The following is a 23,914-nucleotide window of genomic DNA, read 5'->3' as shown; positions in this document are numbered from 1 at the left end:
GGAAATGGCAGAGGGGGTGGAATGGCCGTCGTCCCTTCGCTAACGGCTTCCAATAATGCCCACCCATACACAACACCCTCCAGCCAACCCTTGGCTATATCGAACCGTCAAACAATTCACAGTTTGAAGCAATTCCCAGACGGACATCAAAATTTAAGATAAACTTTTTATACACATTTTCCCATTAATTAAAACAAACAATCCATAATCAAAAACCAATTGGCAAATTAACTAAAAATGACTATAATGTAATTTGTTTTAACATTTTACACCTATCAGCAAAACTAAAATCAGCAAATAATATATTTATTTATCAATTCACGTATATATTTACTTTATTGAACTTCCACGAACATTAATTTTTCTTAGTTTATTTATAATCACTGTATACAATATTATTGCTCTTTCATTCTTTACGAAGGAATTCGTTTTTATTGTTATCTTAATGGCTCAGATTCAATTAAAAGTCCTAAAACGTTTGAAAAAGTTAATATTTTATATATACTCTATACTCTTTTTTTTATATGCATATATATACTCTACTATATATACTCATTCTCACATTTCTCGCTTGCTCTTACCTCACACTTTTTCTCTCTCTCTCGCCTTTCTGATATATCTATCTATCGATTACTCTCAATTTTTCCCTATTCAATATCTTTCACCGTCTCTCACCTCTCTCACTCTCTCTCACTCTCTCTCCTCTCTCTCTCCCTCTCTCTCTCTCTAATTTTGCGAGCTTTTATAAAATAAATGTTCAATTCACACGTTATCTACTTTTCTCCTCCTTCATCACTCTCTCTCTCTCTCTCTCACTATCTCTCTCTCTCTCTCGCATTAATTTTGGACGTAAGAGTGGTCAATGGTGGCGAAATTCAGCTACTTAAAAAAAAAAGTACACCACTTAATCCTACACTTCCACTACCCTCGTTTTCAATTTTTTTAACTTTTGTTTTTCTTACAAACTCATCTATCTTCCATTTCCCTCCATTTCCATCTCCCTCTTCTCACTCTTTTTTTTACTTTACACTGTATCTATCTGTATTTCCAAAACTTTTTTCTCTCAGTTTTATATCTCACAATCTTTTTATCCATCTTACTCCTCTATCACTCTCTCTCCGTTTTTATTTCTTTCTCTTTCTTTATTTCTTTCTCCCTCTTGTCGTGTTTGTTTCTCTCTCTCTCTCTCCTTCTCTCTCTCTCTCTCTCTCTCTCTCTCTCTCTCTCTCCACTTTATGTTTTCTGATATATCTCCCTATCGAATTCTTTCTCACCTTAATCTCTTTCACTTTGTTTTCTTTTTTCGACTGGCTCCTCTCTATCTATCCCACTCACACTCTCTCTCTCTCTCTCTTTCTCTCTTTCTCTCTCTCTCTCTCTCTCCACTTTATGTTTTCTGATATATCTCTCCCCCTATCGCATTCTTTCTCACCTTAATCTCTCTCACTTTGTTTTCTTTTTTCAACTGACTCCTCTCTATCTATCCCACTCACTCACACACTCTCTCTCTCTCTCTCCACTTTATGTTTTCTGATATATCTCTCCCCCTATCGCATTCTTTCTTACCTTAATCTCTCTCACTTTGTTTTCTTTTTTCAACTGACTCCTCTCTATCTATCCCACTCACTTTCTCTCTCTCTCTCTCTCTCTCTCTCTCTCTCTCTCTCTCTCTCTCTCTGTCTCTCACTCTCACTCTCTCTCCACTTTATGTTTTCTGATATATCTCTCTCCCTATCGCATTCTTTCTCACCTTAATCTCTCTCACTTTGTTTTCTTTTTTCAACTGACTCCTCTCTATCTATCCCACTCACTCACTCTCTCTCTCTCTTTCTCTCCATCCATCTCTTTTTTCGCTGTCACACTTTATGTATACATCCAATTCTGGATATTGTGCGTGTGTTTGTGTCTGGGTGACGTCTACGATTTGTACATAAATAATTATCACTCACATAGAATTTAGCTTACCAACAAGTAGATGGCAACAAATTTGCGTCTAGGTATTTATATCAGTGAGGATACAAGTTTAAAAAACAAAACATATCACTTCATACCACTTGATTTGATGTTTTCCTGGTGTCGAATTTGTTTGTTTGTTTTTCAATTTTCCAAACAAAAGGGGGCTGCCGAGTTAGTTAGATTAATCATGGTTATGAACGGCCATGCGGTGGGGGCCGCGATGGAGGCCGATATTAAACATTCGAAGCGTTGGCGTGGGCGGGGGCGCCACATAAATTAATAATTGCAGGATTGTATCTGCTGGATCATGGGACTTATCGTAATGCATTACAGGCCCTTTAATACCGCTAGGGGCCCCGGTGATTTATCCGCCCGACCGGCTGAGTCAGAATGAATACTAAAGTGCACACAGCCGGGGGACTTGTTTGCCTAAACTTTCAACTTACTAAGGAGCTGATGAAATAATAACGCTTTCTGAATATGCTTTTATGGAAAAGTCACGCACTAAGTACTTTGTACATTTGGTTTCGCGCACACACCAAATTGACTTTCAATTTTAAAATGCATATATTTATTATTAATATAATTTTTGAAAATAATTCATTTATTATCCAGTCAGAAAAATATTTATAAAAAACCTAAATCTACGTTTACTTGTCAAGCTTTAGCCAAATTTAATATAACGTTTGTTTTGTTAAATAGTATTAAAAATAATTTGGCAATTACTCTAAAACTGTGAAAACTAGACTTCTGAAATATGAATCTCTTTGTCTCTTGTTTAAAATTTATTCATGAAATCATTTATATACTGAAATATAATATAATTAATTAACGTTGATATGGAGATCAGAGATTTTGAACAATGAACTATCCCAAGCTTTCGATATTTTATTTTATCTTCGTTAGGACTATACAACAATTTTATTCACAAAGTTTAATTTAAAACTGAAAGAATGAATATTTCATTTATAAATATAAATCAATCACTACACTTACAGCTACAATGTTGGTAAAATACCTCCCTGTTAGATAGTGTCATGTGACTTCAAAACATTTAATACTTTTCTTATTTTAAAAAACATTGACAAATATAATAAATAAATAGGCAAGTCCTGGTCTTCATAATATCAAAAGTCTGATCGGAGTTGATTGATTGTCTTCATCAGTATAAATAATGAATACATTTCACAACACAATAAATTCTTTAATGTATTTATTACTTCCACCTTCAATCGTCATGTTAAAAATTTTAGATCAGATTAGATTGATTATTTTTAAGTAAGGTGTACGAAATTTTTAACGATAACCCAAAGTATATCGCTAATAAGTAATGGTAATTCCGTCTAATTTTTGGGAACGACCATACTACAGGTTCATCTTGCAGTTCCTATGAGAAACACACACAAAAATGAATACAAATTAAGAATCTACCAAATGCTATATACAATCAAACTGTTCTTTTCCGCCAAAACAGGGGCACAAATCCGTCGCTGTGTTCAAGCACCTCATATGGGGTGGGATTCCTACTCGCTCCCCATATGGATCCAAGGAATGACTCCCTTCGTTCCATTTGAATCACATCGAGCAACTTTTCTTCAAACCTATGTGTCCCCAGACAATTACCACCAGGTTATAGTAGAGTTTATTAGACTATTTCCCTATATTTGAAAAATAGGCTATATTGGTTATATCGGGTCAGAACCGTTCATCTTGCTCCCACTACTGGCTTTTTTTGGCCACGGGATTAAGGCAGAGCAATCTTCTATATCGTTAGTTCAGCAGTTGTCCCAACTACACCTACCACTTTCTTTGCATCTTTCGTCAATGAGACAGCAGCACTATTTTCTGGCACAGATACGACAGTTGCTCAGTAGGTTTTGGGAAAACGTATCTCAAGAGTAGCAGATTATTGTAGTCAACAAAAATTGAATTTACAAGAGCGTCCATGTCTCATTTACAGTCCAAAGAAAATCTCCTCCCACAATCTACCACTACAATGCTTCTATCCATAGATCGGATGCGCCCATGGTTTCCACTTAGAGTCAAGCTTCATAAAGAATAAGAACCAAGCGATTTCAACGAAAAGATCTCAAAAACGCTACATTCTTCTCCACAAGTCTTCAGAAAGACGATCTAGTTATTGACAAAAAGTTAAACTTTATGTAACGGTACTATACCAATTTTTACATACGGTTTAGAACTATAGAGAACTGACGAACCTCCTTGCAATCTAAGGTCATAAAATCGATAAATACGTAAATCCATATTATTTCTCTCTCTTTTTCTCACTCTCTTGTTATCTACGTATATATTAATATGTCTATCTTATTATTTCTATTACACTCGTTAATTCTAACACTTCTAATTTTCTCTTATTATCTCTTTTGTCTCCTTTTCACCTCGTTCACTTTACATCATTCTATATCCCCCTTACTCACTGTAGCATTCTCTCTCCTTCTTTGTCACTCACTTCCCACATACCTACTCTCTCTCTCTCTCTCTTTCTATATATATATANTATCTATCTATATATATATATATATATATACCTATCTATCTATCTATCTATCTATCTATTTATCTATCATCTATCTATCTATCTCTCTATCTCTATCACTCTCTTTTTTAATTATGTTTTCAAAGAATGTTGACTGCCAAATCTATTTGTTAAGTTTTTTGTGTATTTACTTCTCTGATTTGTGAATTTTGTGATTGACTATGAACTATAATTTGCACTAATACCGTTTCGACGCATTGTATAAAACTGGGGAACCTCGAACCTTCCTTGAACCATCCCTAACCTTCCAAAATACGACGTATCTCAATCCTTTCATTGGTCGATGGTCCGAAAGTCATTACATCAATTATACGTTTTCCATACTACCTTTCCAATATTTCCCTAAACGGAAACTAAAATTTCATTTGCCCAGTTATTCAGAAATTTACCACGTTCCACAGTAAAATATCCCATCACTCCGATAGTCTGTCGATGTCTCGAGCAATAGATCTCATCCCTAAAATCCTTCCTATAAGACATCTCAAATGGACATCGACAGCCTTTCTGATGAATATTCATCAACTAGTGAAGTGAAATGCAAGTCGTAGTTTATCCTATTCATTGAGAACATGTATATATATATACNATATATATATATGAATTCTGAAATTAGATGTTGGAATTTAAAATTGCAGATGGCGGTAATAAAATTGAATTTATTTCGACGTATTTCTACTTTTAACATTATAAAATAATTAAATAGAAAAGAAGTTTTTCTCTCACTAAACCAGAGATAAATCAATTATTTTGTGTACCAAGGACATTTTTATTTGTGCTCGCATTTCGTTTCAAAAAGGAACTCAATCTATCCCAACGAACTCAGTGGGGTGTTACATATGAAAGTGAAAACTTTTCGTTTATCCACGCCGGCCGTCGATTTTGGATGGCAAACCCCCAATATATTGTTGTTGGGTCAACAGCCGGAATAGAAGGGCAAACATCAATAAAAAAGACCTTTTCGATTTAGGTGCAAATATCGGCCTCGGTTAAATGTTTCTTATACAAATAGAAAAGCTGCGCCTCGGGAAATGATTGAAAACCGAGTCATTTGCGTCTGTTTCGACCTTTTAATATGACGTATCGATCTGCTGCAACTTTTTTTCTATAATGCTTTATGAACCCAAAAGTAATTTTTTTGGGTGAGGGTTGGGGCGTTTAATAATAAGATTATCGAATACCCTCTGGGATTTTTGTTCATGAGAAAATATCTGGCCGGGATTGCAATGTTCAGTAGTGCTTGAATCAGACCTGGAACGTGCATTAGCGGTCCTGGTGGAAGGAGACGACCATACATAATACAGACACACTCTCGGCAGCTCTGGCTCTCCCTATTTGCCCCGCTTTCACCCTCCCTCCGACCACTATTACCATACTAATCATCCCATTTGATCCACGCGGGCTCGCATTTACAGTTTAATTCATCCCCTACCAAAACCACTGTCATTTGCCAAAAACGCCGCCTCCGTCGTGAATTAGCATATGACGTGTTAATTGGCGGCTTGACGTCATTTGCATGAAAGAGCTAATGACACACTTGCCCCTTGTAGAGCTCTGAGAGAAATGATGATCGCTATAACACTTGATGCCCTACGACCCGGTGTAAACATAATTTATTATTTTCATTACTCCTTTAAGGACGCATCTAAAATCATCTAAGCATCTAAAATCTGGAATACTTGCTTTTCCCCAGTGTGAACATAAAGTTAAAAAATTTATGTCTAACAATGTTTTCGTATAAATTGTATATATTTCGTATCCTGACAATTGCGAATCAATTACACGTAAAAATATTTGTACGCCCATCGCTACAAAATTGTCAGTTTTTTTTTAATCTTCAGTAGTATCCCTAATAAAGAAATGTTTATTTATACAATAACTAGATTCTACATTGCTTGGTAATTGATAAAAAAGTACAAACAATTTTAAATGTGTTGATTAGTGACCGTTAATCGATATTTATTTAGAAATCGTGAGATGCGGTCTGGTGTGATGTAGTTTTCAGAAAAACATTTTCTTTATTGTGCCAACGTTTCGATCTTTATTGAGATCATCTTCAGGGCCTGGGATTTACAAACATTGTTTACATATTACAATTACATTTTGGATGTGGAAAAGTGAATTTATACAATGCAAAATATATTTTATATATTCAATCAAACCGACATCCTTCCCGACCCCTTCAAAATCTAACGTATATAAAGTCAAAATAGCAAAATCTCACTGGCACTCTCGACACGACACGCAAGAATGACACAATTACACAGAAGACAAACACTTTGAGTGAGTAGAAATACTTTGATTGAATATATAAAATATATTTTGCATTGTATAAATTCACATTTCCACATCCAAAATGTAATTGTTATATGTAAACAATGTTTGTAAATCCCAGGCCCTGAAGATGATCTCAATGGAGATCGAAACGTTGGCACGATAAGGAAAATGTTTTTCTGAGACCTACATCACACCAGACCGCATCTCACGATTTCTAAATAAATAAAGAAATTTTAAACTTAAATAACACTTACAAATTACAAATAAATTTCACCAATTTTTAATGAATAAAACCAATTAAAATCTAATTTAGAATTTTAATAATTTCACTGATAATAATTTGTAGAATGCATAATATATTTAGCTATTTATTTCTATTAAATGTACGTTTTTTAAAACAAAATACAATTCATTATATTTAGTCTATTGACCAAATTACTTCTTTCGATTAATTAATCTTTTTATGTAAGGTTTATGTTGGAATGAAAAAGTTGGTGTCACGAGCGGGATTCGAACCCACGACCTTCGGCTCAATACGCCGCTGCTCTAACCACCTGAGCTATCGTGAGACCACTAAATATAATGGATTTAATAAGTATAGCTCCACTAACAGCTCTCCGTGGCCACTTCATATTTCGCCGAGAATAGAATCCTGATTACACGACATTTGAAAAATGGCAAAAAGGAGGGAAAATTCAAAAGGTTGAAATGGGGAGTTGGTGACCGAATGGATCGAAGACACGATAGCTCAAGTGGTTAGAGCAGCAGCGTATTGAGCTGAAGGTCGTGGGTTCGAATCCCGCTCGATCCATTAACTTTTTGATTTCAACTAAAACCTTACATAAAAGATTAATTTAAAAAAATAAATTGTTAATACTGTCCTTTCAGACAAGCTGCATCTCGGAGAAAGATTGCTTACTTCCACTGGACAAAATCGATTTTATAAAAGTGCTGCGGAATTGTTCAATGGACACTTATGTGTACACTTTAAAAAATGGAGCGATGATCATGGTTAATCAATTAATATTAAAAATGTAAAACTATTTTATTAGGACATCACAAACAGTTTAAAAAAAGATCAAATTTAAAAAAGATAGTATTATAGGAATCAAAATTGATTATAGTATATTAATTTTAAACAAAGAAATAAAAATTCTAGGCTTAGTAATAGATTACTTTTTAACCTGGAATATATTTATATATTGATAAAGCTTGTAGCAGAATACATTGTATATCAATTTAATAAAAAAATTTGCTTTGCTGATGTTGAATCGCCCTGGCACACGAGCAATTGGGATTTGTCGATGGAGGTACTGTTTTTGCACTCCATGTACAGACAAGAAATTTGTAAGTGTATCTGAACATGGAATGGAAGTACTTTCTTTTCACCGTTTGGAAAAATCTTTTTGTCAAATTGAACAGATTCTTCTGACATGTTATTGTTTGCGTGTGTTAAGAAAGATAAATTGGGTGATTTCTTCTGCGGTATGATGAACCTAAAATTTCATCGATTCTGGTCTTTCTGTACTCCCTATCCTCGACATTTAGGTCTTTACTCTTTTGTTTATTGGATTTCGTCGTACACTGAAGATCGCAACATTTTATTATCTTTTAATTTACTACTTCTGAATATATTACGACCAAGTGAGAGAGTGAGAGAGAGAGAGAGAGAGAGAGAGAGAGAGAGAGAGAGAGAGAGAGAGAGAGAAAGTGGGAATATTTATTTGTTTATTTAAGAGTAAACGATGCTTTATGTTTCAGGGGATTACACTAAATTATATAGTTCATGAAATGTGTATTTATTTATAGTATTTTAGATATTTTGTTTTTACATATTATAGGTCGACTCTTTTTTCTCGCTTAAGGTAGGATTAGCGCAATATAATAGGATTTTAGCATCAACTTTTGAAAAATCTTTTGACAGTCTTGTTATTGAAATGAAACATATTTTCTGAAGAGAGCTTCTCTGATCCGTACTAATTTGCGTATACCTTGATATCGTATATCATCCGCACCTTGAGAGGAGATGTGAACAAACATCCTGCGAGGGATGGGTTCAATTAGCGCATGCTACGCCTAATTTATTTGCAAATAAGAGTACCAATTTTGGTTTGGTCCATCCTTGATTATACCGGCTTTCACATATGAAGTTAATTGAGGTTGTGCCGTGGCGTAATTAAGAAGTATTATCCTCATGGGGTTAACTCAAAGTAATGACGCCTTAGGAAGATAAAGCGGATGGGTGAGTGTCGGTAGATGGGGAGAAACACTTCTATCTCACCCTAACGTTACCATGGTAACGCTGCCCTCCCTTAAAGTAAACCAGATTATCTCTCCCGAAGGGACTCACACACACCCACGTTCCATTAATTAATGGGGTTTCATTAGCAGTTTAACCCTACAGGCCTGAGTAATGGCCGCTGTGTCAGTACAACTCCCGGCCATATATCAGCCTCAAACTTACAATCTAGGCTTCCTACCTTGGCAACAACTGCCATCCGGAGCTATCCCAATCTCAGAGAAGTCTTGACTTTGCAGAAATAGGGAGAAATTTAATTTCTATCCTTTACTCTTTCACACCCAGTCGGAACTGAAAGCAACTGAGTAATTCAGCAACTCTGCGAGAGTTCCATTAAAACAACATAGATAGATCATTCTATAATTTATATTGAATATTTGTGGTCAAGCACTAGCATGCAATGAACACAGTGAAAATATCGAGTTATAATCTTCGCTAGAAACGAGAACTGCCGTTTTACCAGACTTTCTTCATTAAGTCACCGAATATGTGCATTTGATGTTAAAATAAGCCAGTGAAACTATTTAGTTGATTTACAAGAATATGTCCTAAAAAAAGGCACTTTTATTGAAATACCTCTCTCTCTCTATCACTCTCTCTCTCTCTCTATCTATCTATCAATCTATCTATCTATCTCTCACTTTCATTTATCTCTCTTCCTGTTTATCTGTATATCTATTTATTTACTTTTCACTCTCCCCCTCTCAGTTCCTTTTTCGTGTTCCTACACCAATGATCGTTGCATTGACCACAAATTTTTTTACATTTATAAAATCATAAGAAAAGCTGCTTAATCTGAAACAATGCGTAAACAAAAGTCAGAAAGATTACTGCAGGTTTGTTTCCGAGAAGATTCTTTTTTTCACCACTTTTATGAACTTCCAAAAATTCTTTCACAGACTGGGTAAAAATGATAATTAAGTGCTCACAGATGTCAAAAATGCCAAATCACCCGCTGTTTTCAAAAATACTTTCGCTGGGATAGCTTCAAGAAGAATCACAGCGCTTTCCTTCTCCCTTTCTCTCTCTTTCTCTCACTCTCTCTCTCTCTCTTTCTCTCTCTCTCTCCTTTTTCTATCGCTCTCTTTTTCTCTCTATCCCTCTACCTCTTTCTTTATCTCTTTTTATCTGTCTATCTATTTATTTACCTATCACTCTTCACCTTTCAGTTCATTCTTCGGATTCCTACACCAATGACCGTTGGCTTTGGCTACAAAATTTTTACATTTATAATAAAATCATAAGAAAAGTTGCTTAATCTGATACTATGCGTAAACAAAAGGCAGAAAGATTACTGCAAGTCTGTTTCCAAGAAGATTCTTTTTATCACCATTTTTATGAACTTCCATAAATTCTTTCCTCATCACAGACTAAGTAAAAATGATAATTAATTGCTCACAGATGTCAAAAATGCCAAATCTCCCACTGTTTTCAAAAATATTTTTGCTGAGATAGCTTCAAAAAATCACAGTACTTTTCCCGCACTCTCTCTCTCTCTCTCTCTCTCTCTCTCTCTCTCTCTCTCCTCTATCTGCCTTTCTATTTATTTACCTACCACTCTCCACCTCTCAGTTCCTTCTTCATTCGTACACCAATGACTGTTGGCATTGACTATAAAACTTTTACATTTATAAAATCATAAGAAAAGCTTTTGACACACTGCGTAAACAAAAGTCATCTTTTGAGCATAAAGGAGAAAATAAACAACCTCATTTTAATACCGTTGCGTTCTGTTCGTAAATATATACTATTAGCCTTGAAGCGAACAAAGATACGTTTTTCACCCGCTTCCTTACAGATAAAGAGTAGATTGTACATATATTTGGGCAAAAGGCAAGTTTAAGAGAGTAATTCATAAATTTGCATAATAATCGGTCCGGCGAAAATTCTCAGCTCCGCACCGTCCCACTCTTTTCCGCCGCCAAGCGGTCTGGTATGCTAATGCTGGAAACGCTCGGTTTGCCAGGAATAGTCGGGGCTGGTACATTGTCTATCCACATGTCGGAGGCCTGGAGTGCTGGAAGCGGACCAGCCAAGTCACGTTAATATTCAACGTTTTCTTTCCTCCAACATGCTCCCCATAACCCTCCTTCACCCCATTCGTCACCGCGCGCCCCCGCCCTTTCCCTCTGCTAACTTATTTTACATCCTTTTACACTCACTCGGAATCCTAAAGGGATTATATGCGCTTACAAATATATTCCATTCCACGGTCTTTCTTAAGCGTAGCTCCGACCGCGCTTTCCCAGAAAGACTCAGCCGCCTCTCATAAAAACATTTCGACGGGGAAAAAGTATATAATATTGCTAGCGTTAAGGGCTGCAGGTGCACCTAGAAATTCCCCTTTTTTTATTTCAAAGCACGTTTATGCCTCCTTATTGCACTACAACTTTGCTCATTAACATAAATAGGACCAAATCGTTTTGTATCATTGATTCAATTTTATTCATTGTTGCAGCAACACATCTAGGAAAAGCTAACAAATTACATAATAATAAAGCTATTGGACAGTTTTTATGTTTAAAAATCAACGAAAAACAAAATGTGATGAAAATTTACATATATTGGTTTCATTTTGTCATCCTGCCATTTGCATCCTATGCTTTTACACGTTACAAATATCACCGATTTGCTTCAGGCGCACTCCTTAATGCAAGCTGTTGTTCCATTATTGTGAACAGTTCTTATTTTTCAAGAACAATATAACAACTAACAAAGCCAACCAATGAAAAGCAAGATAGAATTAGTTATAAAACGTATGCCGTTAGACGTCATAATTTCTTGCAAAGAAATGCCAAATTATATTACTATAAAAGTCATTTGTCAACGCTGACTATTTGGCACACGTACCGCTCAAAAACCCGAAAATCATCAGAGTCGATATTTGCAGGATCTCCCTTGGAGAATCCTCCTTTATTTCGACCGAAATCGTATTAATTGATATCTGCTCAAAAGAGAAGGTAATAAAAGACAAACACCCAACTACTCTGAAAGCCAAGTGTGCCCAGTGTAACACATGAGGTAAGATTACGTTCAGCATAAGACGTCATGAATGTACTGCGCGAAAATAAGAAGGAACAACCTGACTATTTGACAGGAAACACAGATTAAAAGAGCTGATAAACTAACCAGATTCCTCAGCTACGACAGGCGAGCAGAATTCTTCTGCAAATTTTCAAACCGATATAAAAAAAAGAGCAGAATGGTATGCGGGTTTGCGTCGTCCACCCTAACTTCTACATTTGTAATTCGCTTTTATTTCTACCGAAATTTAGAATATTTTTTTATACAATTTATTTGTTTAAATTTTTTAAACCAATTGTACGATGTTGAGGATAATAAATCCCTTAACATAACGGAAAAGTTGGAATGGTACAGAAATGGTAAGTCAAGTAAGTTTGACAATTATGTGCTGCTATCCTTTGCATCTGATTCATCCACTTTTGGGTGGATACATTCAGCCTGGTTAAAAATTGTTACCTATCAGAATGAAGTATATTACATTATTCATAACGATTATTTTATTATTTATTTATTTTTTTACGAGGGTTTGCAATAGCAGAGGTTATATCAACCCTCAGGCAGCAGGTGCCATTTGTAAGTATGTCGGGTTCGAATGCAGGGCCGCTGGATTCGAACCCGGGACCTTTACCTTACAGTGATGAGCGCCGTGTCAACGCTTAAACCGTTGCGGCCACCGACGCCCCTTATTTATAACTTAAATCAAAACATACATCAAACCGCTTGCAGTAAAAGACAAGCCCAAAGATCGCTGCATGTCTGTAAAAAGGTACTAATACAATAATTACTCAATTAATTATACATAATTTTTTTCGAAATGAAATTAATAGAGTATTTATATATTTAATAGAAGCTGATAAAATTTAGTATTAATCTAGAATCCTACCTGTGAATCGTACACAGTCCCGCTAATCTAGTATAATCGTTAATAAAAAGTGTTTCTATATGAAGCAGTGATTTGCTTATAATTAGAATAAAATCGGATAGTCGAAATGAGAAGTTTGTGGCATGGGCGATCGAAGTCACGGTAGCTCAAGTGGTAGAGCAGCGGCGTATTGAGCCGAAAGTCGTGGGTTCGAATCCCGCCTGTGACACAAATTTTCATTTCGAAAAAAATTGTGTATAATTAATTGAGTATTTATATATTTAATAGAGGCTGATAAAATTTAGTATTAATACAATAATATTGAGAATCATTCATATATATAATATGAAAAAATTGAGAATATTTTTGAGATGAAGAGAAGGAAACCCACTTTGCATATTTTATGTTGGTGCAATATATACTATATATGTCACACATATCTTCTTAATGACCTATTTACATGTAGCGTGTTGTATACGAAAGATCAAACCAATTTACAATACTTTATACATATTATTAAAAATGTTAAAATTCTGGTATTCGAACCCAGAACTGCTAGCGTGGCAATTGTGCAATATGGTACTGTGGAAGCCTAATAAAGGAAAGGATTCTACGCAACAGCAAAGGAAAACTAAATAGGAGGAGCTAGTGTCAAAGTCATTAGAGCCTAATAAAAATCCTGACGCTGTATAGTTAGCTAACACCATAAGGAAAGTTATACAGTAGGAATATTTCATTGTCGAAGTTCTCTTTAGCTACCAATCACAAATGTGAAACTGAATCTGAAACAATTATACAACATATTCCAAAAACCTAAAATTTCATTGAAAAAATTGTCTAACTACGATTTAAAGAACTCTAGTATATTCGTTGTCTAATATTTCTTTTTTTGTATGCATAGTCGTTTCTGATTATGTTGAACTGCTCCCCTGTTTCCGTAATTCTGGCGCCTTTCGGTATTTTGCTTTTCGTAGGATATGTTGCATTTACTTTCTGCTTTTTTACTTTAAAAATGAATATAACTATATATATATAATGTAGAAATTTTGAAGAATTGCAGACTATTTCCGGTAATTTTGATACAAAGGAGCAACGTTAGATTTTACCGTATGCATGCGTACATGTGCATTGATCTCTAATAAAACAAAATGACTTGGCAGGAAATGATGTAACAATACGATTATTAACGTTTTGAATAATAATATTAACAACGCTCATTTCATTTAACGAGAGGGATGATAGAAATGGGGGGCTGTAAAATAATCCCATTTCTCGAATCATCCTCATAATACTACCGAGCTCAATTCGAGGGTAATGGGATTAAATTTGGGGTCTGCCGGGCTAGAAGAGAGTTTAAATGACACAGTTTTATGTTGTGCCGGTTTGTGTACACATACATATGTATTAAAAAGAAGGGAAAAAAAAGGCGTGAGGGTTGGTTTTTATGGGAAGGCGACAAAGGCAGCAGGTAGAGGGGCGTTGCTGCGGATAGGGGACGCGTGTTTCCACAATATCTGAGCTAAGCCTCTTGAAAAGGTGAATGGGATGGATATCTTTTTATCATTAGCAGTGGAGTCAGCCGGTCGCCCTCCGACGCCTTGGGGCTTTATCGATAATTTTCCATCTTCACGGATCCTTGAGCCGGCCCGGAGGACCTTTTCATACCCAACAAGGGCATCACGAATAGGGTTTCGCACCAGAAAAAAATGAGATAATGCCGATGAGATTTGGAAAAATTCATTGATTGATCATCACTTTAAATCAAGGAATGAGCAACATAGATTAAACTTAGTAAAGTAGGGAAAGCAGTACTAAGTTCTTTACCCGTTCTCTTCAAACTTCCCTCGAAAGAAGAATGCACCTCTTATAGTCCTAAAATACAAAAACCTCTTTACAACTATTTTATTTATTTAATACACATTAAATTAGATATATTGTGAATAACTGACACGATAGTTTTCTGCTTTTTAGAAAAATAAAGAACGAGGCTAAACGGACCCAAATTTTGACGTTCAATATTTAATCCGTAGATTCCTTATATGATACAAGCCCCAGGCTAAATCCAAGAAGTGCAAAGAAAATATTTTCATTACCTTTCATGGCGTACATACAAAAGTAAACCGAAGAAACAACAAAAATCATACAAATCTTGAAGTCTGATCAAAACAGCGAAGATTAGTCTTCCCATCCCATCTGGATCAGAAATGTCCAAACAACTATTTACCGCAGATACATGAACTTACAAAGCACAAAGGATGATTTCATCATAACAAAAATTTATGTAATTATTTATAATAGTATGTAATTATTTATAATTTTTCTTTAAAAAAAAGTTTGTAATGTAATTTATTTCATAGATAAGATGGTTGGTGAGCAATGGACTCTGTGGGCCCAAAACTGACATAAGCTACATACTTGAAAATTGCCATACCAGTTAGAAAGTTAAAGTTGAATCCAGGAAAAAGTGTAAGTTGTTTGAGATTAAGAACAATCACAATCTAGTAGTAAGTAAGCACCGGTTTTGAGGATAAAAGGTTAAAAAATGTAACGACAAGTTTTTAACCCTTCCAAATCCGGCAAGTCAGGCTTTTTCCGGATCAGACTGACAAATGGGTTTGGTTTTCTGCAAATCACCACCAGTGAGACAATGTCGAAAGGTTTCCATGGACCTCTCATCCATCGGGCAACCCTGTTTTCCTTTTGATCACCCTAATTCCCATGAGATCTCCATGAGAAAGTGTACCTGGGATGGGAAATCGCTCGTGAAGGGAGACAAGATTTAGAACCCCACTCTCTCCCCGTGAAAGGATCTTCCAACGGAATAAATCATACTCACCCGGGGCTTACCCGCTGGCCCTTTCTCGACTTGAATCAATTGCAATCACAAATCACCGGCTCCACCCCGATTACTTTACTCTCGGGCTTATCTAAGGTGGAGTCGGAAAGATCTCTTTGTTTATGAGGGAGGCGAATTTAAAAAACGGCGTTGGCGACTTATATATAACTTTCCATGAATTGGAAGAGTTGGGCGATTAAGGAAACTACGGGTTTGTAATTCAAATCATTATTAATCTTTAGATAAACTGACTACAAAAATCATAGGTACTTAGTGTATTTTGAGGGATTTTCCGACAGATTAAAACCTTTGAAGGGAAACACCAAACTACAATAAACACCACCCCTAACAACTGTCTATTTTATTCACCCTTTTCCACTCCCCTTATAAACTCTAAAATTAATAAACATTGTCTCACTTGCTACTATCATTTTCACTCTCTCTCTCTCTCTCTCTCTCTCTCTCTCTCTCTCTCTCTCTCTCTCTCTCTCTCTCTCNTCACTCTTTCTCACTCTTTCTTTCTTTCTTTCTCTCTCTTTCTTTCTTGCCCTCTCTATCTGTTTATCTATCAATCATTCTTTCTTCATCAATTTATCTATTTTATTTTATCGGTAAAATCTGGTCAGCAAAATTATTTAGTGGATTGTGTTTTAACATAAAAAAAGATATGTTCAATCAAATTAAAGGAATTCTTTATTTCTCATAGAGGTTTTTTTTAGATGTGATAGAATTTTATAAATGAAAAAAATTCAACGTGGTCGGAATTGATTGGTTGAGTGATTTGGTCATAATTTGGGCTAAAATAACAAATAGTGCAATGTATCATTACATTTTTTTGGCATTAACTAGTTGATTTTAAATTATTTGGTTTTTTTACTATAATCAATGTTTAGCTTACAGTATTATAAATCGTTATCTCATGGTTTTTAATTTGATGTGCCACCCTTGATTCTATGTTTCTCTTTCATTCTATCTTCTTTCTCTCTCTCCCTCTCTCCCTCTCCCCACTTCTCTCTTTCTTTATTTTTCTCTATCTACCATCTATCTAAATTTATTCTTTCTTTCCATCTTTGTTACTCACTCACCTAATTTTGCTTTTTTTCTCTTTTCCCTGATTATACGCAATTTCTTCTCCCCCTCTCTCACTCTCTCTCCTCTCCTCTCTCTCTCTCTCTCTCTCTCTCTCTCTCTCTCTATCTATCTATCTATCTATCTATCTATCTATCTATCTAGATCTCTCTTTTTCTCTCTACATCCCTCTCTCTCTCCCTCTCCCACTTTTTCTCTTTCTTCCTTTTTCTTTGTCTTTCATCTATCTATCTACCTATCTATCTATGCATTTATCTATCTATCTATCTATCTATATTTCTTTCTTTCTTTCCTTCTTTGCTGCTCACTTTATATTGCTTTTTCCTCTTTTCCTTGTTTATATGCACTTTCTTCTCTCTCACTCTCTCTCTCTCTCTTTCTCTCACTCTTTCTCTCTCTCTCACTCTCTCTCTCTCTCTCTCTCTCTCTCTCTCACTCTCTCTCCCTCTCTCTTTCTCTCTCTCACTCTCTCTCTCTCACTTTCTCTCTCTTTCTCTTACTCTTTCTCTTACTCTTTCTCTCTCTCTCTCTCTCTCTCTCTCTCTCGTTCATTCTTTTTCTTCCTTTCTATATTTCTTTTTTTACTTTTGTAAGTCACTGTATTTTCGTAGAAACTTATCAGCGCTAGAATAATTAGTCAGTTAGTTAGTCATAAGTCATAACCCATTAAAACCTTTTTTTTTAATGTGTGACTTGTTTAAGGTGACAATGATTTGGAAATCAAATTTGAATATTAAAACGGAAAAAAATCCTCTGTAAATTGGTGTTCGTTGGGAGGGTTGAAAACCGTTAAAAATTAGTAGAGCTCACGTCGAAGTTTTTTTCGGCGATACATGAGACAATATTTCAGTAAGAATGAATCCCATAATGAAAATCAAATTTCCATTTGGGCCGACTCCATAAATCAAGCGTTTCGACATTATTCGATTCAAACGACTTTGTGTTTATACAGAGTGAAAAGAGTCGACAATAGAGGCGTCTTTCTATGAATAATAGAAATAATTGGTTGTGTTATTGAATGACAAGAGAGGTGAGACTAGTTATTGATGGGGTCTCCTCAGCTGCCTGGTCGTTTGGGAAGACATCCGTACAAAAATGTTAAATATACGTCCCCAAAGGGGTGGGAATCGGCGGGGAGAGAGAGAGAGCGCGGAGCATCTGGCCGAGAAGGAAATGCAAAACAGGAAACCCGGTAGTTTTTCACACTCGACTTGGGCCTCTGGGTAGGGTGAGATAGTTAGGGGTGAGAAAAAAACAGTGTCAGTCCACGTCGGGGGTCGTTCCAGGGGTGCAAGGGCTGGGGAAAAAAAGTGATTTGAATAGGGTAGAAAATTAAAGGGTTGTAGAGGGGTTGGGGACCCGATAACTGTGCCCGGTTATAATGTATGTATGGAATCGGATATACATGAAAAAAGGATGTCAGGGGGTCGCTAGCTACCGTATCCTTTATGCAAAAACTCTTTTGTGGGGTGGCAGGGGGTTAACGACGGGACGGGTGCTGGAACGACAATACACATCCAACCGCATCCATCCCTCTTAACTTATAACACGGGATCCAGCTAATTTAAAGACTAGATAGTTAAATCCGATCACGATCTACATAAATTCGCAGCTTTTAGCAAAGTCTTTTTCGAAGTTCTTTGCAAGTTTACGAAACCTACAATTAATTATTGTACCTAAATATACAAAAAAATTCATTCCAGTTAGAAAAGCATTCTTTATTAAATAATTGTTTTAGTAGTTTTTCCGATTTAATTAAAACAAGGTTGAACTTTGTGCTATTTGCTTGTTATGGATAATTTATTTATTATACACTGTATTTATTTTATGATGAAAGGCTACATGAAAGATTTTTGCTCTCGGTGACTGATCCGACCGAAATGACTTCATAATTGAGCGTTATTACAAAGAAACAACCTGTTCAAAAGTTTTCCGGTCATAATTGAGTTAGTGCGAGCCTGGTTTGTTATTGATTCGCTCTGACCCCTCCCGTCAGAAGGCAAAAAATGATAAATCGACTTTTAACCTCTAATCGTCTTTTAATCCGTGGCGGATTAGGTGTCAATTCGACTATACGATCTGACGATGAGACGAGATAATTTCAATAAAAGTGTAAAGTAGTGCATAAGAGCACTAGAGCTAAATAAAAATGACAAATTTTGGCGCGCTTACATGCAAACAAATATGAAGACATTAAAAATCAAAGATTATTTATACGTGAGATGCCGTCTGGTGTGACATAGGTTTTAGAAAAACATTTTCTTTACCGTGCCAACGTTTCGACCTTTATTGAGATCACCTTCAGGGCTCAAAGTGTTTGTTTTCCGTGTAGATGTGTCATTCTTGTCTGTCGTGTTGGGAGTGCCCAATATGGGCGAAGAAAATGGGCAAATAAATGGTTTTTAGCAGTCCTAGGTGTGACATCGGTCTAATTCGCTCTGCCGACGAAGTTAGGCTGTCAAGAGCTTAGATCATTATAGCCCCGAACTCATGCAGTATTTCAATCTAAACCCACTCACCCTTTCACTCTCGCTTAAATACATTATTTGCTATTTACACATTTGCGGTGGTACATTTCTCGATATTATATCATTGATTATTCGGAGATCGTGGGATGCGGTCTGGTGTGACATAGGTTTTAGAAAAACATTTTCTTTATCATGCCAACGTTTCGACCTTTATTGAGATCATCTTCAGGGCTCAAAGAATTTGTTTGCCGTGTAGATTTGTCATTCTTGTCTGTCGTGTTGAAAGAGCCCAATATGGGCGAAGAAACTGGGCAAACAAAAGGTTTTAGCAGTCCTAGGTTTGACATCGGTCTTATCCGCTCTGCCGCCGAAGCCCCAAACTCACGATTTTTTCAATCTAAACCCACTTACGCTTAAATACATTATTTATTATTTACACAATTGTGGTGGTACATTACTCGATACTCTATCATTGATTATTCGGAGATCGTGAGATGCGGTCTGGTGTGGTATGGTATGCTATGTACCTAGTATCCTTTTCTGGTGTGAAGTAGGTTTTGGAAAAAACATCTTCTTTATCATGCCAACGTTTCGACCTTTATTGAGATCATCTTCAAGGGCTCAAAGTGTTTGTTTTCCGTGTAGATGTGTCATTCTTATGTGTTGTGCTGAGAGTGCCCACTAAGCACTACACATTAAAAATCAAATCTAACAAATAAAAAACATGAAAATGAACGCAAAGCAGCTAAGGCATTAACAATCCAACTTAAAAATATCACGAATTCAATTCGAAACTAACATCAATACAAATAAAAAAGCATACACCGAATATACATTTTTTAGAAACTCGATCACCAAGATTCTCTCATTTCTCAATCTCATTTCTCCCATTATAGGAAGAAACACAAAACTTCAAACAAAAATATTACAAAAAGAACACTAATTCATAAAAAAGATAAAGTAAGTCAAATCATGTTGCCTATAAATAAATACTTTACCAACTAAATCTACTTTATGTTTATGTGTCTACGTATTATAAAGAGTTGAACGAAAGAGTCGGATTTGGTTTATTTTCAACGTTGATCCCAGAGTCAGACGATTAGATACAAAAGAGACCCCAATCCTGGGACAGAAGGAAGAACGCGTCCTCCGTCTGCGATCGGGACGCACCTGGGGATGACTACCTGCGACCGAAAGCTTCCCTCGATGCCGGCATGAATCACAAAGCCCCGGTGACAATGGGATTCTTCCCGGGTTCACAGTTACAAATTAGAGACCCCTTTCTATCCGCGAGCCGTATTTATAGAAGACACCTAGACAAAAAAACATCCACTGTAGCGGAAAGGATTCGGCGACAAAAGACATCCGTGATCTCTTTAATTCTGAAAGATTATTTTTTCTATGCCTGCACGTTTTCGTTTATGCTTTTATAATACTGCAAACATTTATTTTTTATAAATATTTCTACTTTTTTAATTTAATAATGAAAAACACATGTTTACTAACTAAGCGTTTATGCATGTATTCAGAAAACAAAGTAAGTTTTTTCCGTTATATCATTCTGTTTTTATCTACGTAGCTTTATTGTTATACAGATTATATAATATTTATTGGTTTTTCTCATATTTCAACAAAAGTCAAAGGAAGAACACTCAAAAGTTAGCGTCTGACGAGTAGTTACTGTTTGGACAACAAAACAAGGTTAGTGGTTTGGCATATGCTTGTCCTGGTACATGATCTGCAACATCGTCTCACTGCAGGTTGTGAGAAATAAATTCCTTCTTTGCCCTAGATTAGATTGATTAAAAACGTCAAATCATAAATGCTTTTTTTTTTAGTTTCTAATTACCTATTCATAAGTGACCTACATATCCCGTTTGCACATGAACTCATCAAAAGCCGCTATAAAAAATTTCATCAACCATTGAACACACAATAATTTATCGGTACGAAATTTATCACTTCCAACCCTTCCTGAAAATCGTCCAAGACGATTATAAGCGAAAGTGGCCCCGAGAACTTCTCATGGAGTGAAGATTGAAAAGATTTCAGTGTGAATTAGTGTTGCCATTGGGCAACTTCTCCTATAAGAGACTCAAATGACAAATTGATCATGTATGAACATATTTACTTAGTAAAATATTTGTAGTTGTAAATATCAAATTTAAAAAAAAATTCCGCTCGAGGTTGATTTTCAGATAGTGGTGAGACCTATAAAACAGACAACCTAGGGTATTTTTTTGTCGACAAAGTAATTATGTACATTATGTATTAGGGATGATGGTCCTGGTGGTGCCTGCTGGTAAAAAATAAATTTGCCAGACAAAGAATAATCATATATTCACTAATTTCGTCGTCCGCTTGACCATTACAATTAATTAAGGTTTTTAGTTGAGATGAAAAAAAGTTAATGGCACGAGAGGGATTCGAACCCACGACCTTCGGCTAGATACGCCGCTCCTCTACCACTTGAGCTATTGTGACCTCGATCCACTCGGACATCAACTCCCCACCTCAACCCCACATTTTGAGTTTTCCCTCCTTTTGCCATTTTTCAAATGTCGTGTAATCTGTTTGGATTCTCGACGACAATTGAAATGGCGACGGAGAGCTTTAGTGAAGTGTACTTCAGTTAATTCTTTAAATTCACTAATGTCGTGGTCCGCTTGACCAATTAATACATTACAATTAATTAAGTTTTTACTTGAGATGAAAAAAAGTTAATGGCACGAGAGGGATTCGAGCTGGTGCTCTACTGCTCATTGATTTTAGCAATATGGTGAGCTATTACCTATATGGTCACTGGAAATTTAGAAGATTCCTACATTGGATTACAACATAGAAGATAACTGCCCGAACAAAATAAACCTTGAGATGACTGTGACGTTAGTGATCATTGAACTTAGAAACTTTATAGATGGGAATGTGTGGTGACATTCGACATACGATAGATAGGCTCTGTAATATTTGTAGTTTTTGACCGGTTAGTTGAACTGTTACATTGATCATTTTGGCTGCTAGATGAACCGAGATCCAAGGCTTCATTCTGTGGTGTTAGGTATGGTACAGAAACTCAGCGTCAAACAACCCATTGGGTATCGGGGACGGAGGGTTTCCGTCAATCCGTCCAATCCATACAGATTCGAACCGAGAAGACGAATGCGAGACAGATCAGATACAGTAAGATCGTAAATCTTTTTTTAGCATGTTAAACGTTAATTTTTCCGCAATGCTGCACGTGGCGACTGGTAGAACCAAAAATTAAGGCTATAACAGTCCTTGCTAGTTGTTATTTGTTATGGTTTTGTTTTGTAAATTGTAAGATGAATTTGAAAATAGTAAAAAACGAAAGTTAATCAACTCTTTCATTCAAAATGCTATCTATTCATTCGAAAAGTACTAACAAATGGCACGCTTCAATTCGTGCTGACATACCTAACTTGTTTCCTAACATCTAACAGCCTAAAACTTTAAAGGCTAGGGTATGTATCTACTATGAATGAGCTTTGAGGACAGGTCAGAATTTTACGAAAGAAATGAATCGGTCTGATTTAATTAATGCGTATTTAAGAATAAAAATACACGCAAAACAAAAAACAGCTGTTAAATTCATGGCTGCCATGTTGGTACCTACGCCCTAACGGCTAGCAATGTGACTACATCTTCGATTTAACACCTAACATTGGCTCTGGCCAATGTTAACTGGCCGATTCTTACAAGTCTACGTCATCATTTTTCTCGATCTAACACGACCTAACAGAGTTAATCAGGTTAACACAAAGATCGTGAAACCCCTACTATTTTTTTTATAGGTGTTATATAAGCACTTTTGAGAAAATCAAAATATGCATTGATGTCTTAACAACACTTGGTCTTTTTGCATAGTTTAAAAAGTTTTTTTCATGAATTGAACTAACTCATCATTTCGCCGGATTGTTAATTCATATGTTTTGGTTATGCGTTATTTAGTAATGGTAATGATGACACTTTATTATTTTGACTTTAATCTGTGGTAATTTTCTTTAAATTAAAATTACACTTATGGGTTGTTAGTTTTCCCTAGCAAATCTGATGTTTTCCTTGATTCTTGTCAATAAGCAATTAATCAGCACTTTAGACCCTTTCTGTCTAACCATGCAGTTTATGCCGTCTTAAAAATCCCATTTGAATCCGACTTTGTCCAATTTCGTTGCAAAAATTTTCATTCCTAATTACCCGATCACTCAAACCCTTAATTCGCGAATTGCCATCCTCAACATTACCTGCCAATACTCGGCGGAGGCTGAAGCGACGTTGGCCTTGCGATAATTTAGTTACCCTTCCATCAATGGATGTACGCTGTTCATGCGCTTTTATGTTTCCGTGCACACAATCCTGTGTGAAAGTTCCCACAATAAAATAACAATTACAATATTTTTGTTTGTTGCATATTTAAAGTGACGTTGTAAATAAATACGTTTGTCACGATAGCTCAAGTGGTTAGAGCAGCAGCATATTGAGCCGAAGGTCGTGGTTCAAATCCCGCTCGTGGTGCTAACTTTTCATTTTA

General features: G+C 35.9%; 1 long non-coding RNA gene across 1 annotated transcript in view; it reads left to right on the top strand.

The window, feature by feature from the left end:
- Window positions 1-15,081: 15,081 nt before the first annotated feature.
- Window positions 15,082-23,914, top strand: part of LOC112127791 — a 43,924-nt gene continuing 35,091 nt past the window's right edge. The window contains exons 1-2 of the long non-coding RNA XR_002910731.1: window positions 15,082-15,253; window positions 15,330-15,438. This is a non-coding gene — a long non-coding RNA (uncharacterized LOC112127791). The remainder of the gene's footprint in view (window positions 15,254-15,329; window positions 15,439-23,914) is intronic.

Source organism: Cimex lectularius, unplaced genomic scaffold (assembly GCF_000648675.2).
Source record: "Cimex lectularius strain Harlan isolate CLEC.00 unplaced genomic scaffold, Clec_2.1 scaffold121, whole genome shotgun sequence".
Lineage (NCBI taxonomy): Eukaryota > Metazoa > Arthropoda > Insecta > Hemiptera > Cimicidae > Cimex > Cimex lectularius.
This window is presented reverse-complemented; position numbering and strand designations above follow the sequence as displayed.